The sequence below is a fragment of the Tamandua tetradactyla genome, chromosome 19 (genome assembly GCF_023851605.1).
Source record: "Tamandua tetradactyla isolate mTamTet1 chromosome 19, mTamTet1.pri, whole genome shotgun sequence".
NCBI lineage: Eukaryota > Metazoa > Chordata > Mammalia > Pilosa > Myrmecophagidae > Tamandua > Tamandua tetradactyla.
In genome coordinates this window covers 13,628,703-13,643,056 of record NC_135345.1, presented here as the reverse complement: position 1 = coordinate 13,643,056, position 14,354 = coordinate 13,628,703, and the positions used below count along the sequence as shown (strand labels likewise).

General features: G+C 36.1%; 1 long non-coding RNA gene across 1 annotated transcript in view; it reads left to right on the top strand.

Annotated features, from left to right (window-relative positions):
- LOC143663481 (uncharacterized) overlaps nt 1-14,354 on the top strand; it is a 33,613-nt gene continuing 19,259 nt past the window's right edge. Inside the window, exon 1 of the long non-coding RNA XR_013165953.1 lies at nt 1-91. This is a non-coding gene — a long non-coding RNA (uncharacterized LOC143663481). The remainder of the gene's footprint in view (nt 92-14,354) is intronic.

The following is a 14,354-nucleotide window of genomic DNA, read 5'->3' as shown; positions in this document are numbered from 1 at the left end:
CTACTCAGTAATACTGAATGAGGATTGAAAAACTTCGCTTTTCTGGGGCCCACAACAGATTCAAACCAGTGCAGCATGGAATCAAAAAAAGGTAACTTAAAAACAGTAAGAACACCTCATAGAATTTGTACTGACCCTCCTCATTTCCCAGCTCGGTGCAGCACTAGCCTGCACTCATAATATGGGTCCCCAGTCTTAGGTTCCAAAGGCAGCTGTGCAACACTATATATATAGGCTACTCCACAACTGTCTGGCAGCCTGAATGACTGATCCATGATGCTAGTGTATGTCTTACCAGCCACAGAACTTTCTCTGGATATAGAAGTGACTGGAAAAGCTAATAAAACACTGTAAAGAAGCAATCAAACTTCAGCCACTTGGGGAAAAATATTACTGGTTAAAGACATACAACAGTGCCCTGACTGGTGGGAAAGTCTAAATTTCCTTGGGGAAATTTGGAACGTTCAAAATATTCCTTTGTTTTAGTCTGCCAAACCTGCCATAATGCAACACACCAGAGATGTAATGGCTTTAAATAAAAGGGGATTTATTTGGTTAAAATCTATAGTTCTTCAGAGGGAAGGTAGCTGCCTTTCATCTGAGGCTGCCTGTTAGATGGGAAGGCACATAGTGACCTCTGTTGGTTACTATGTGCTTGGTTTCTGGGTTCCAGCGGCTTTCCTTGGGGCAATTCCTTTCTGCATTTCCAAACATCTAGGCTGAGCTGCTAATGTTGAAGTGAGGTATACTGAGCAGCTGAGCCCTCTATTAACTTCTTTCTTTTAAACCTCCCGTAATTAAATTATACCTCACTCATTGTGGAATGCATGCCCTTTAGCTGACCTCAGATCAGCCACAGATGAATTTTACATATTGATGATTTAAGGCAAAGGAAACAGAACAATGGGGCATCATCACCTGACCACATTGACATCTGAACCTAACTACCACATACATAGGGAAGAACTGATAGGGCCCAGGTCCTAATTTCAAGGAAAAGATGTGTGTTCAGCAAAGACCTGAGAGCACCCTAAACTTTCACCTCAGGCTGTTCCTTAGGTTTACTTTACGGGTGGCTAGTTATTGAAAGAGAGCACCAACACCCAGCCAATCTGAAAAGCCTTGGAAAGGTTTATAGTTGTTTCTGTTGTTGTTGATAGCGGCTGACATTGAAGGAAATCTCTGCCATAACACTAACTCAATACAAGCTTAAAGAACAGAAACTTCAATAAAAAAATAGACTATGAGAACCTTCAACCACAAGATGGGAAGAAAACAAACTCTGAGGAAGGGGAAGAATCTGATTTTCAAAGTTAATACATTTAAATATTCAAATGTGAAGATTTTGACTGAAACTTACAAGGCATATAAGGAAATAGGAAAATATGACCCACTCAAAGGAACAAAATGAAGTTATAGAAGACATTGGTGAAGAAGATAAGACATTGGACATACTAGGCAAAGACTTAAATAAGCTATCTTAAATACAGTCAAAAACCTAAAGGGAAAGGACAAAAGAACTAAAGAAAACCAGGAAAATGATATTTGAACAAAATGAAAATTTCAGTAAAGAAAGAGAAATTATTAAAAGGAACCAAAGAGAAATACTGGAGTGAACAGTACAGTGACTAAAAGAAAAAAAAAGAAAATCTCTAGAAAATTTCAACAGATGTTTAGAACCAGCAGAAGAAAGATTCAGTGGACAATTGAAATTACTCAGTCTGAGGGACATAAAAAAATAAGAAAAAAAAAAGAAGTGAAAAAGTAAACACTGTTTTTGCAAAAGCTACTATCACAAACTGTTTTTAAATTAACAACAGGAATTTACTGGCTCATGGTTTTGAGGCTAGAAGAGATTCAAAATCAAGTAACAGTATGGATTACTTTCTCTCAGAGTCTAAAGGGTTCTGGTGCTGGCTACTGGAAATCCTAGAGATGTCTCAGCTTATACATTGCCTCCTATCACATGCTGATATCTCTCTCTTTGTGCCTCCTTTTCAGTATCTCTTAATTTCCATCATATTCTGTTACCTTCTCCAACTCTGCCTTCTGGTTTCTTCATTAGGCTTCCAGTAATGTGTTTTAAAACCTACCCTGATTCAATTGGCCCCTTTCAACTTAACTGAAAATAACATCTTCAAAAGACCATATTGGCAGTGGGTTTACACCCATGGAGATGAAGATTAAAATTAGGAACATGTCATTGCTGGGGTACATAATTCAAATTATTGCAGAGCTTAAGAAATATGTGGGACACCATAAAGGGCATCATATACTCACTGTACAAATCTCTGAAGAAGAAGCAAGAAAGGAAGGGGAGAAAGAATAATTGAAGAAAGAGTAGCTTCAAACTTTTCAAATATAATGAAAGACATAAATGTACAAGTCCAATAAGTTCAAATAATTCCAAATATGATAAATGCAAAGAGATAGATATTGAGACACATGATAGTCAAGCTGTCAAAAACCAAGACAAAGAGAGACACCTGAACACTGAAGGAAAGAACTAATGCACTATGTATAAGGGACCTTCAATAAGAATTACTGCCAACTTCTCATCTGAAACAATTGAAGACATTTATTCAAAATAAATAAATTGAAAATATAAGGATGGAAGACATGTTATGGAAATAGTGAACAAAAGTGCGGAAAGAAAATGATTGTCAAGCAAGAATTCTCTATCTGGCAAAACTATCCTTCAAATATTAGAAAGATTTAAAGACATTCCAAGATATACAACTGAGGGAATTCAACATTAGTAGATCTACCATGCAAGAAATTCTAAAGAATTCTTTAAGATTAACTTAAAGAACACTATACAGTAGCTCAAGAACACATGAAGAAATAAAGATCTCTGGTAAATGTAGACATCTGGGTAAATATAAATGACAGTATCATTGTATTTTTGGATTTCATCTTCCCTTTTTATTTTTTACAAGATATAAAATATAAAGATATAAAAAGTAATTATAAATCTATGGTGTTGGACATACAATGCAAAATGTGCAATCTTGAGAGAATGTCATAAAGGAGGAAGTGACAGAATGGGACAGGAACATAATTTGTGTATGCTATTGTAGTTAAGGTACAGGGAGGGATATTTATAGCTGTCATTGCTTACATTTAAAAAAGAAGGATATCAACTCAGAGAATGGACCTCAAACCAGGAGGAATGAGAAAAGAGCAAACTAAACCCAAAGTGAGTAGAAGGAAGGGATGTAGATTAGAACAGAGATATGAAATAGAAAATAGAAAAAAAAACATATAGAGAATCAAAAAATCAGGAGTTGGTCCTTTGTTATGATCAATAAGATTGAGAAACATTTAACATGACTAAAAAGAAACATAGAAAGAAGACACAAGCAACTAAAATCAGAAATGAAAAGGGGAATTACTATCTATCCCACAGAAATAAAAAAAAAATTAACAGGACACTATGAACAACTGAACATCAACTAATTAGATAATCTAGATAAAATATCTGGATATCCACATGAATAGTATAAAATCAGACCCCATATACACAATTTAATTCAAAATGCATCAATTACCTAAATATAAGAGCTAAAGTCATGAAGCTGTTGGAAGAAATTAGAACAGAAATTCTTCAGTAACTTTTATTAGGCAATGTTTTCTTATATTCTTATATCAAAAACACAAGCAAACACAAAAGAAAAGATAGATAAATTCAACTTCATTAAAGTTTAAAACATTTTACATCAAAGGATGTGTTAAGGTTTGCCAAAGAAACAGAAGAGACAGGACGTATATATGTAAGTATTATGAGATTTACTGTTGAAATTAGCCCATGTGACTGCTGGAACAGGCAAGTCTGAATTCTATATGGGAAGTCATAAGTTGGAAACTTCATTGAAGACTTTGATTAGTCAGTTCCACAGGAGAAATTTTCTGGTTGAAGCAAAGAGATTTTTCCTTCTGATTGTTGAAATCATCAGTTCTTAATTTAAGGCCTTCATCTGACTGGCTGGAACTTTTCTCATTGCTGAAAGCAATCTCTTTTAAGACTGTATATGTAATACCCATAGATGCAATCAGCTGACTAATGATTTAAATCCATGAAATAACCTCCCAGTAATAACCAAACCAGTGCTTGCTTGACCAAACAACTGGACACCCTAACATAGCCAACTTGATAAATCAACTTAATCATAACAAAAACATTATCAAGAAAAAAGACTAGTAACTCAATTGGAAAGTGTTCTAAAGATTTGAGCAATAATTTTTCCAAAGGATTTATACAAATGGGCAAAACACATTAAAAGATGTCCAACATCATTAGCCATTAAAGAAAGGCAAATCAAAACCACAAAGAAATCTTCAGAATCCTTAAAATGCTTATTACTTTTTGAAAAAGGGAAAATAACAAGTGATGGTGAGGATTCAGAGTAATAGGAACTCTCTTACATTGTCTGTAGGAATGTGAAATCATGCAGGTGCTGTAGAAGCAGTTTGGCCATTCTTCAGAAAGACAGATATTGAATTACCATATGACCCAGCATGTATCAAAAAGAACTGAAAGCAGTGACTCAAGCTGATATTTGTACATAAATATTCATAGCAGTATTATTCATAATAGCCATAAGATGGATGCAACCCAAATTTCCATCAACAAATGAATAGATAAACAAAATGTGGTATGTCTACAGTAGAATGCTACTCAGCCATAAAAGGGACGATGTTCTGTTACATACTAAAACATGGACCAACCTTGAAAATATCATATTGAGTAAAATAAACCAGATACAATAGAATAAATACTGTATTATTTCACTTACCTGAAATACTTAAAATAAACATATTCATAGAGACAGAAAGCAGGTTATCAGAGGTTGGGAGAGGGAAATGAGGAGTTACTGCTTAATGAATAGAGTTTCTGTTAGGGGCCATGTAAAAGATTTGGCAATGCATGGTGGTAAAGGTGGCACGATATTGAGTGTAATGGCACAATAACCCTAACCCTAATTGGCATCACTAAATTGTACACATATAAAAAGCTGAAATGGAAAATTTTGTGTTATGAGAAATTTTACCACAATAAAATAAAAAAAAACCCAACACATTATGCACCTTGATAAATCAGACTGAAAAGTTTCTAATTTTTTTTATTTTCTGACTACCTATCCAGTAGTCAAAAAATGGTTTCTTGGGTCTTTTATAAGCCTTTAACTTGTCTTCTTAACTGTATATCTCTTTGACCCCTCTCAAATTCCTTATTCCCACTATGACAGGTATAAAACCAGGCATGCTTCTGTCACTTGCCAGTTTAAAACCATCTTTGGAAAATCCCAATGTCTAAGAAATTTCTTTCCTTGATTTTCACTTTATGGTACACTTAGAAAATGATATCAGGTAAAGTATAAACAGATAAATTTTCTTATGGCCAAAGATGATTATTTCATTTTGATATGCCAGATGGGAAATGGTGGGTTAAAGATGCTCCAAATTCCTTAAAAAGGCATCAAATCTCTTTACCACAGAGCCAAGTCATTATTCCAAGACCTCCATTTCTGCTTCTGCTCATTTTAGAGAAACAGGTCCCAAATTTGCTCTCTATATGAAATTACCAAAAATCAGATAAATTATATGAAACAATGGTCTTCTTAACACTGATATTAGATAAGAAAGAACAGTGATTACTGGGAGATGCAAAACAGACTAGGCAAGCCTTATTATTGCCCCACCTTGCTTCCTAGGTAGAGTTTCCAGATATAACACAGGTTAGGGGAACTGAATTGGAGCCACAATGGACTGCTTGAGCAGAGCAGACAGAGCTAAGAATCCAGGAAAAACAAAATCAGTAGAGTTTGCAAAAACAAATCAGAGAGATAAGAAGTAAATTAAAATCTTTGGAGTTTTAGAAGGAACTCCACACGTATTCAGCTGAGTACTCAGAAGTGCATGCAGGTGAGGAAATTAGCCAAGGCCAATGAAAAACCACTTAAATGGATGAGAAGTAGCAATGTCCAGTGTTCACACAGGGCCAAGATTAGTTATCATCTGGATACAATAGGTTCTGAATGAATTAATAGTTTTAATGAATTAATGAATGCATCAGAAAGTTGTATTGCCCGGATGAATGAAATACTAAGTCAATCTAATTGGAGAAATCTTCAGAAAACATCAACCTTGAATTTTTTCCCTTGAAAAATTGTTTGAACTTACAATGTTTCTATCCCTCAAAGGCTATACCCTGATGTGAAACTGCTACATCTGGTTTAAATGTTTTTATGGGCAAGAAAATAGTTTTTGAGCACATTTGACAATCAATTTTCGGAAATGGAGAGAGAACCTTCTTTCCATTTAACTTGAATGAGGTAGTTGCCCTTAATTTCAAATTCATCAATGTTGTGAAAGCCATTCCTGGTGAAAAACACAGGTGCTGTTTTCCCATAAATTATTTGGGCCTCTGTGGAGCCCAAGCAAAACAGAAACGGCAGGGAGTTTACAAAATTGTTTTCTATATTTGAAAATGTCACCTAAATGGAAAATGCAGAGGAGAAGCATCTGGCCAAGTACAAGTTTTTGTGGAGAGAGAAGGAGGTAGGAGGCTAAGACCAGAAGGATTTTACCTCAATTCAGGGGACATTTCTCCCATGGGAAGATTTTGGATTATTTGATAAGATAGGAGCATCATATTATGAAACTATAAAATCAAAAAATCTCATGAATGAATTGCTTTAAAAAGTCATTGATTCTAAAGCTGTTTAAAAATGAACAGAAAGAAACAAGTGCTAAAGAAAATGTGGAGAAAAAGATGTACCCATTCGCTGTTGGTAAGGAAGCTAAGAGGTACAGCCCCTACAGAGGACCGTGCAGTGGTTCCACAGAAGTCTAGGGGTGGGTTGCCATATGATTCTGCAAGCCCTTTGCTAGGTATATACCTGAGGAACTGAGTGTGGGGATATGAATGGACATTTGCACACTGATGTATATAGTGGCAGTGTTTGAGATTCACAATGGATGGAGGTGGCCTAAGATTACAGAGTCTGAGAGAAGGAAGGGGGAACTGTGGTGTATACATACAATAGACTACTGACCTGTGGCAAGAAAAGAATGAAGGTATGAGGTATGCAATTAGGTGAGTGAACTTTAAGGACTGTATGTTGAATGAACTGGCAAAAAACAAAAGACAAATATCATCATGCCTCACTCATATGGACTAACTACAATGTACAAACTTCGTAAATTGAAGGCATTGACCTATTGTAAAGGGTCCTAGATTGTAAGATCTTACAGCAGTCACATATATTCATGAGTGTAACTGTTATTCCTAAATTCTGAGTTAATGAGCTGTTTGTATATAACCTGATTGTTCCCAGAAACTTCAGGTATTTATGTGATACTTGTGACTTAGAGTTCTGAAGCTATGAAAGTTAGCAGTACCCTAGACAGGAACTGTTGACAAAGTTGAAAAAGTGATCAGTCTTCGACTAGAGATGTGAATGAAACTTATCTGGACAGGACTAAGGCAAATTAGAAAAGAGGGTAACAGATTATGTGGTCCATGTTTTAAAACTTCAATTCTGTATGAGACTAAAGGGTGAGATGTTTATTTGCGCAAAATTTATATTTTGGGTAGCACATTCCCTAATTTAACTTATGGTAAGTTTAGTTGAACACCATAAGCACATGAATCTTGAATAGGGCATGAGATCTTGTTGGTTTGTAAAGGTTAGTGTGATACCTCAATATATCTCAGAGTAATTTGGGAAGAAAATAAGGAAGTGTTTGCAAAGTCATCTTGGGTGACTGGGGAGAAAGAAGAAAATATTTAACTTCCCCATCTGGGGAATTCCTGATATTCTCTCAAGCAGTGGGGACAACCAAATCAATAGGCTGAACCCTCAATCTTGCAGCTCTCCCATATGAAACTTATTTCTGTAATGGCAAAGCTAAGCCTACTTATAATTATACCTAAGAGTAACCCCCAGAGAACCTCTTTTGTTGCTCAAATACGTCCCCTTTCTCTAAGCCAACTCAGCAAGTGAACTCCCTGTCCTCAATCCTACTTCGAACATGATTCCCAGGTGTGTAAATCTCACTGGCAACATGGGGCAGAACTTCCGGGTTAAGCTGGGACCCAGCCTCAACGGATTGAGAAGGCATCTTGACCAAAAGATGAAAGAAATGAGGCAAAATAAAATTTCAGTAGCTGAGAGATTTCAAACAGTTGAGAGGTGATCCTGGAGGTTATTCTTGCACATTATATAGATATCTCTTTTTAGCTTATGGTGTATTGGAGTGGCTGGAGGGAAGTGCCTGAAACTGTTGAACTGTGTTTCAGTAGCCTTGATTCTTGAAGACAATTGTATAATGATATAGCTTTTACAATGTGACTGTGTGATGGTGAAAATATTGTGTCTGATGCTCCTTTTATGCAGGGTATGGACAGATGAGTAAAAAACAAGGGTAAAAAATAAATAAATAATGGGGGTAAAGGGCGAAAAAATGGATATATTGAAATATTGGTGGCCAGTGAGAGAGGGGGTAAGTGGATGGTGTAGTATGCATGAGTTTTTTTTTTCTTTTTATTTCCTTTTCTGGAGTGATGTAAAAGTTCTAAAAAATGATCATGGTGATGAATATACAACCATGTGATGATTTTGTGAGCCATTGATTGTGCACCATGTATGGACTGCATGTGTGTGAAGATTTCTCAATAAGAATATTTAAAAAAACAAACTTAACTGAAGTATACAATCAAGAAAAGAACCATAAGTCAGATGTTTTTTTATGATGTATGAATATATATCAACAAAATTGCGTTAAAAAGTAAATTGAAAGGCAGGTCACAATGTCTCAGCAGGCAGAGTTCTTGCTTGCCATGCTGAAGACCCGGGTTTGATTCCCTGTGCCTGCCCATGCAGGAAAATAAAAAACAGTAAATTGAAGATGAAAAAATAAAGAAAATCATTGATTCTGGTCCAAATTCAGTCACATATTTGAGTCCTCTGTTTTATTTTCCACCAAATGATCATCTCCCTTGTGTTTGAGCACTCCAGGAACAGAGTGTTCACCATATCTGAGATACGATTCCATATTTATAAAGCAATTTTGTTCTTTGTAACAGCTTTGAAAGGACTATCTTCTCTCGATTCAAAATCGGTGTTCTTGTAGTTTTTACCATTGGTTCTACTTGTACCACTTTAAGAAAGTTATAATAAATCAACCTCTTCTTTCACATGATACATAATCAAATATGTGGATATGGTACCATCTTCTTCTCTAGTTTTCTTTTTTCTAGTCTAGATGTGCCCATTTCCTGGCATGGGTTCTGGGTTTAGACAGCTTCTGTTTAAATCACAACTTGGCTGGTCACTAACTGCGATCTTGAGTATTATTGCCTAATGTCTCTGTATATTTCTTCATTCATAAATTAGCAATAATAGTAATAGATTATATAGCTACCATGGTAACTACCTATCAGGATTTCTGAGAATTAAATGAAAAAAGTCTATGACACTAATAATAACTGGCACAGACAGGGCATTAAATCAATGTCATCATTATAATAAAATATAAGTACTCTTAAGTTATATGCACATGAATTCTTTACCATTCTTACTCCCTCTTGTATGAAAGTGCATCCATTAATCTATATCCTACTCAAATGGTGATAGCAGGAATGAAATTCAAAGAACTTTACAGTAGCTTTCAACTCCCTTAATGTGTTTGGGAGTCTGGATATTCTACTCCTATTTTGGAGATTCTAAACTCATATTGCCAAATTAAGAATTTTGTTAAGTGCTTTAGGTAAAAGAAAAATTATTTTTGATCAATTCAGAAGAATTGATAGATTACATGGATAGAATGACTAATTCGACAAATTGAAGCCCTCCAAGGCTATTTCTCCATCTTAATGATAAACTGTTGGTCTTGCGGTGGAGTTTTACAGAATACAACAATCTTCAAAGCACTTAAAAGGGCAGAGGTGATTTCTAGTTCAGATTTATTCACTCATTAGTTGAGCAACTATATACAGAAATGCAGTATTTCAGACACTGTACTTTGTACTGGAAATATAATAATGAGCAAATGAAAAGTGTTTTTAATATTGCCATATATATAATATATATATATATAATAAAACAAACACATGAAAAATGTCATTTGTGACAAGTATTATAAAGAAATTGATTGTGCTAAAATATGAAAACAATTCATGATAGGGTAGTTAAGCCCTCTCAGGGAAAACAAGTAAAGTTCTATCAAGGAATCAGAGACTGAGCTGAGACCTGTACTATGGCTAGTATAAAATACCCCAAAAAAAAAAAAGAGGGAATGAAGAACATTCGAGACATTGGAAAAAACATATGCACAACTTACAAAAGGATTAAGAGAGAACACAGAGGACTAAGGGATTGCCGGTGTGTTAGAAGCCAGGAGTCAGACAAAGAAAATTGCAATAAAAAAACCTGGAGACATAGTTGACCCAAACCATGCAGGATCTAACAGGCCATGGTAAGCAATTAAAGAACCTGGATATGTAGGTGACCCAAACCATGCAGGATCTATCAGGCTGTGGTAAGGACTATTGACTTTACCCCAAAAGTAATGTGAGCACCAGAGGGTTTCAACATGTGTGTGGCATAATTATGTATGGGTTTTAAAGAAATCACTGTCTTCCTTGGGGAGCATGTGGATGCAGCATGGATATGGGTAGACCAGTTGGAGGGTGTTATAGTACTAAAAGGATATGCTGGAAGTGGTGGAGATGGAGAGAAGCAGAGAGATTCAAGAAATGATTAGGAAATGATGTCTGCAAGGAATGAGAAGCATGAAAGCATGAATGAAGATAGGCTCCAAAGAAGGTTCTTGTATTTTGATGAACAAATCCATATTCTGACCTCCTGTCACACACCCAAGAAAGGGAGGGAACTTGATAAATAAAAGTAGCAGAGGCTATGACAACTAAAGATGTGACATAAGAAAAGAACCAGGAATGTAGGCATATTTTAATATAATGCACTTGTTTTGTTGGTTGCAAGCTATCTGAAGTTGTCAAGTCACCACCACTTTCTGAGTCAGTTTCCTCATCTACTATTAAACTAGATCAGTGGTCAATCTAATGATTAAGCTAGATAATATTCTAGTGTGCCTCAGAATCACTTAGAGAGATTGGTAAAACAGATTGTTGGACCTTACACTCAAGAGTTTCTGCCTTGGTAACTTGGGACAGGCTCTGGAATTTGCATTTCTAACAAGTTCTCAGGTGGTACTGATGCTGGTCCAAGAATGGCAAATTAAGAATCACCAAGCTTGATGCTTCCAAAGGCAGCTCTTTGACATGTTTCTGAAAAACATGTCTGATGATGTGCTTTCTACATAAAGAGATCATGGTTAAATATATTTTGGAAATTGTTGATGCTCTATCTACATTTTAGATGTGCAAATTTCACATTGGCATAATAAAGTCTCATGGCTAAAAGTAAAACTAAACATTATTTACTTTTCAAACAAACACTCCTTTGGGGAGAATTTGTTTGGATAAAATATCAAAATAAATTTAAAAATTTTTAAACAGGACAAAATCTGTTAAACTTAATTTTACCTAACATTCACAAATTTTTTTAGCATATTTGACATATTTGCTGATATTTGATCTGATACCACTACTGACTGTTTAGTTCACTGAACTAATCTTAGTTTCTTCCAGGTTTTAAATTTTTGAATGCTGTAGGTCATGTGGAAAACATGCAAGATTTTTCTAGAATAAACACTTGGGAAGGTGAACCCTGAACTCAATGCTGTTCTTAAACCTCCAATCCTGAGTTTACTGCTGTAGTTGATAAAGTTCCCATTAGGAAGGAGGAAGCATGCAATACATCGAACAGAGTAAATTTAGCATAAGGAATCTTAAGTATAAAAGGAGATTGGAAGATTGGAGGGCGGTGCGATGGTAGCTCAGTGGCAGAATTCTCGCCTACCATGCCAGAGACCTGGGTTCATGGTGCCTGCCCATGTAATAATAAATAAATAAATAAAAATAAATAAATGAAAGGAGATTGGAGTCATGAAGGATTGGATAATAAGAAGGGAACTCTAAAGGATATAGGAATAGTAGATATAAGGAGCAGCACTACCCCCAGGGATGAGATAGAGCACCCCAAGAAAGACACCCCCTACGCTGAGGTCCGGACCTTGTTCACTAGCTTGCAGAGAAGTCTCTATGCTTCTGGGCCAGAGAAACTTTCTGGAAACCCACCCTCCAATGTTTGCTAGAAATATGTCCTCTAGGATACAGGAGAAATATATTCATATATAGGTACATTGCTGGAGGCATTCTACTATGAAATCATCCTCAAGAGTTGCTAAGGTAAGCTGCTAGTGAAAGGTGAGATTGACTATCATGCACTGCAGGAACCAGGTGCTGGAGCAGTTGCACGTGCACTGGGGGCCAAGTACTGGGAAGCTGCAGGACCCAGGTGTTGGATAAGGAGCCTGCTGAGTAAACATAGAAGCGTTGGGAATGAAAGACCTCCTCCTACAAGATTTCTCTAGTGACCTTTACTGAAAAAGCCTAACATTGTGTGAGGTGGCAAAGAAGAAATACTTACAGGGCTCTTTTCCATTATCATAGAGCAAGCAGTAAAGGGTAGATTTAGAGCTGAGAGAATAAACTGCTAACTGGCACAGCTGCTATAAGTATTCTTCAAGTAATCTGTGTCTTGATTTTGGCAAGTATTAGTTTTCAGGAATTCTCCTCAACAACTGATTGATTCATGAGCCAAGAATTCATGTTCTAAGTGCTCTGAATGGGCTAAAAACATTTGCAAAGGTCTCTGATGCACAGTCCAGTGGGGGAGATTGTTATTTGTGCAACTAAATATTTACATTCATGCCTGTATACACTTATTTGACAAGTATTTTAGGACGATTAATTAGGAGCATACTAATGCTTTACATTTTGGGTATTATTCTTGTTTGTAGGGAATCACAATTTAATGGGTAAAACAACCAAGTAAACAGATGAATTCAAATACTCCTTAAGATTTAGATAAAATTGAATGCCAACATCTCTACTTTGGCATATATTGGCATGGTAACCTGACTCCAATGAATTTTATATGTTAGTGGATCATCTTGCCACATGTCCTGTTCTTTATTATGCAGATATGACCCCATTCATAAAAAATCTACCATATAATGCCTGTGTGTTTAAAGTAAACTTTATTGAATATTTAAGGAAGATGAACAAGCAGTTTACATAAGATGAAACTGAGTGATATAAAATTGTATATTAGATACCTTTATTTCTGCATATTCTTTTGGTTACCCCACCACCAGAATTTTTCAGTTGCTTCCTTAATTCCAGATGGCTTCAGCCTTGCAACATTTTCAGATTCATCTTTCCATCTTTAGTCTCCTATTTTTTTTTATTTGTCACTTCCTGTAAAACTAGCCAAAAGAAATCACAAATTTTAGACTTGGCCAGTAGAGTTATCTTCTCCTTTCACTCATACATTCATCTCTATGATTTGAGTATTGAAACCAATGTAGGTGGTCAGTGGAATAAAGAAAAGAAAAAAAAAAGCTAGCATCAAGCAGCAGTTATCTACCTACCTGCTGAATTTTGGGTTCCTTGGAAAGCAGACTCTGAGACAGAGTTTAGCAAGCAGAATGTTTATTAGTAGTATCTTTGGGATCACTACTTGTGGGAAAAGGTAAAGGAAGCAGTATTGGACAAAGGTAGAAATCAAACTGCAATGCAGATTTGACAACCTCAACCCAACCCAGGGGAAGCTGTGGAGATAGAGTGATCTGTTGGAATTGTCTCCTATTGGGTTGAAATGACTGGACCTTTAAAACGTACATTTCAATCAGCCATTATACATAGGCTTCCTTGGGAAGAACCTTGAGCAAAATGACTCCCTGCAGCTGAGATAAGACCAGAAGGTTCTGGCACTTAAAAACCATCTACCTTCAGTGATTTCAGAAACCAAAAAGTCCTTCCTTGAAAGGAGATCTAGACGGTATATCTCTTTGCTCCCAAAGCACATCCTTTGTGCCTCATATCTATTTTTTTTTTTTGCATATATTTGGGGAGAAATTTCTTCTGGATTTGGGGGGCCTCTCTTTCTGAAGGATGACTTAAAATATGAATGTTAGTGAGGTAAAATCCAACCCTTTCTGTTGCAATTAGTTTCAGTGCTACAAAGGGTACTCATCATTTCCATTCTCTATTATCCAGTCTACATCACTTTCACCTCCAGCTATCACCTCTGATAATCTTAAAGGTTTGCTGGTAGCAAGCCCCAGATCCTCTTCTGTAACATCTGAGCTCCTAGCTACCATGCTTTTTTCCAAGCCAGAGTTGCTGTCTTTGTTCATTT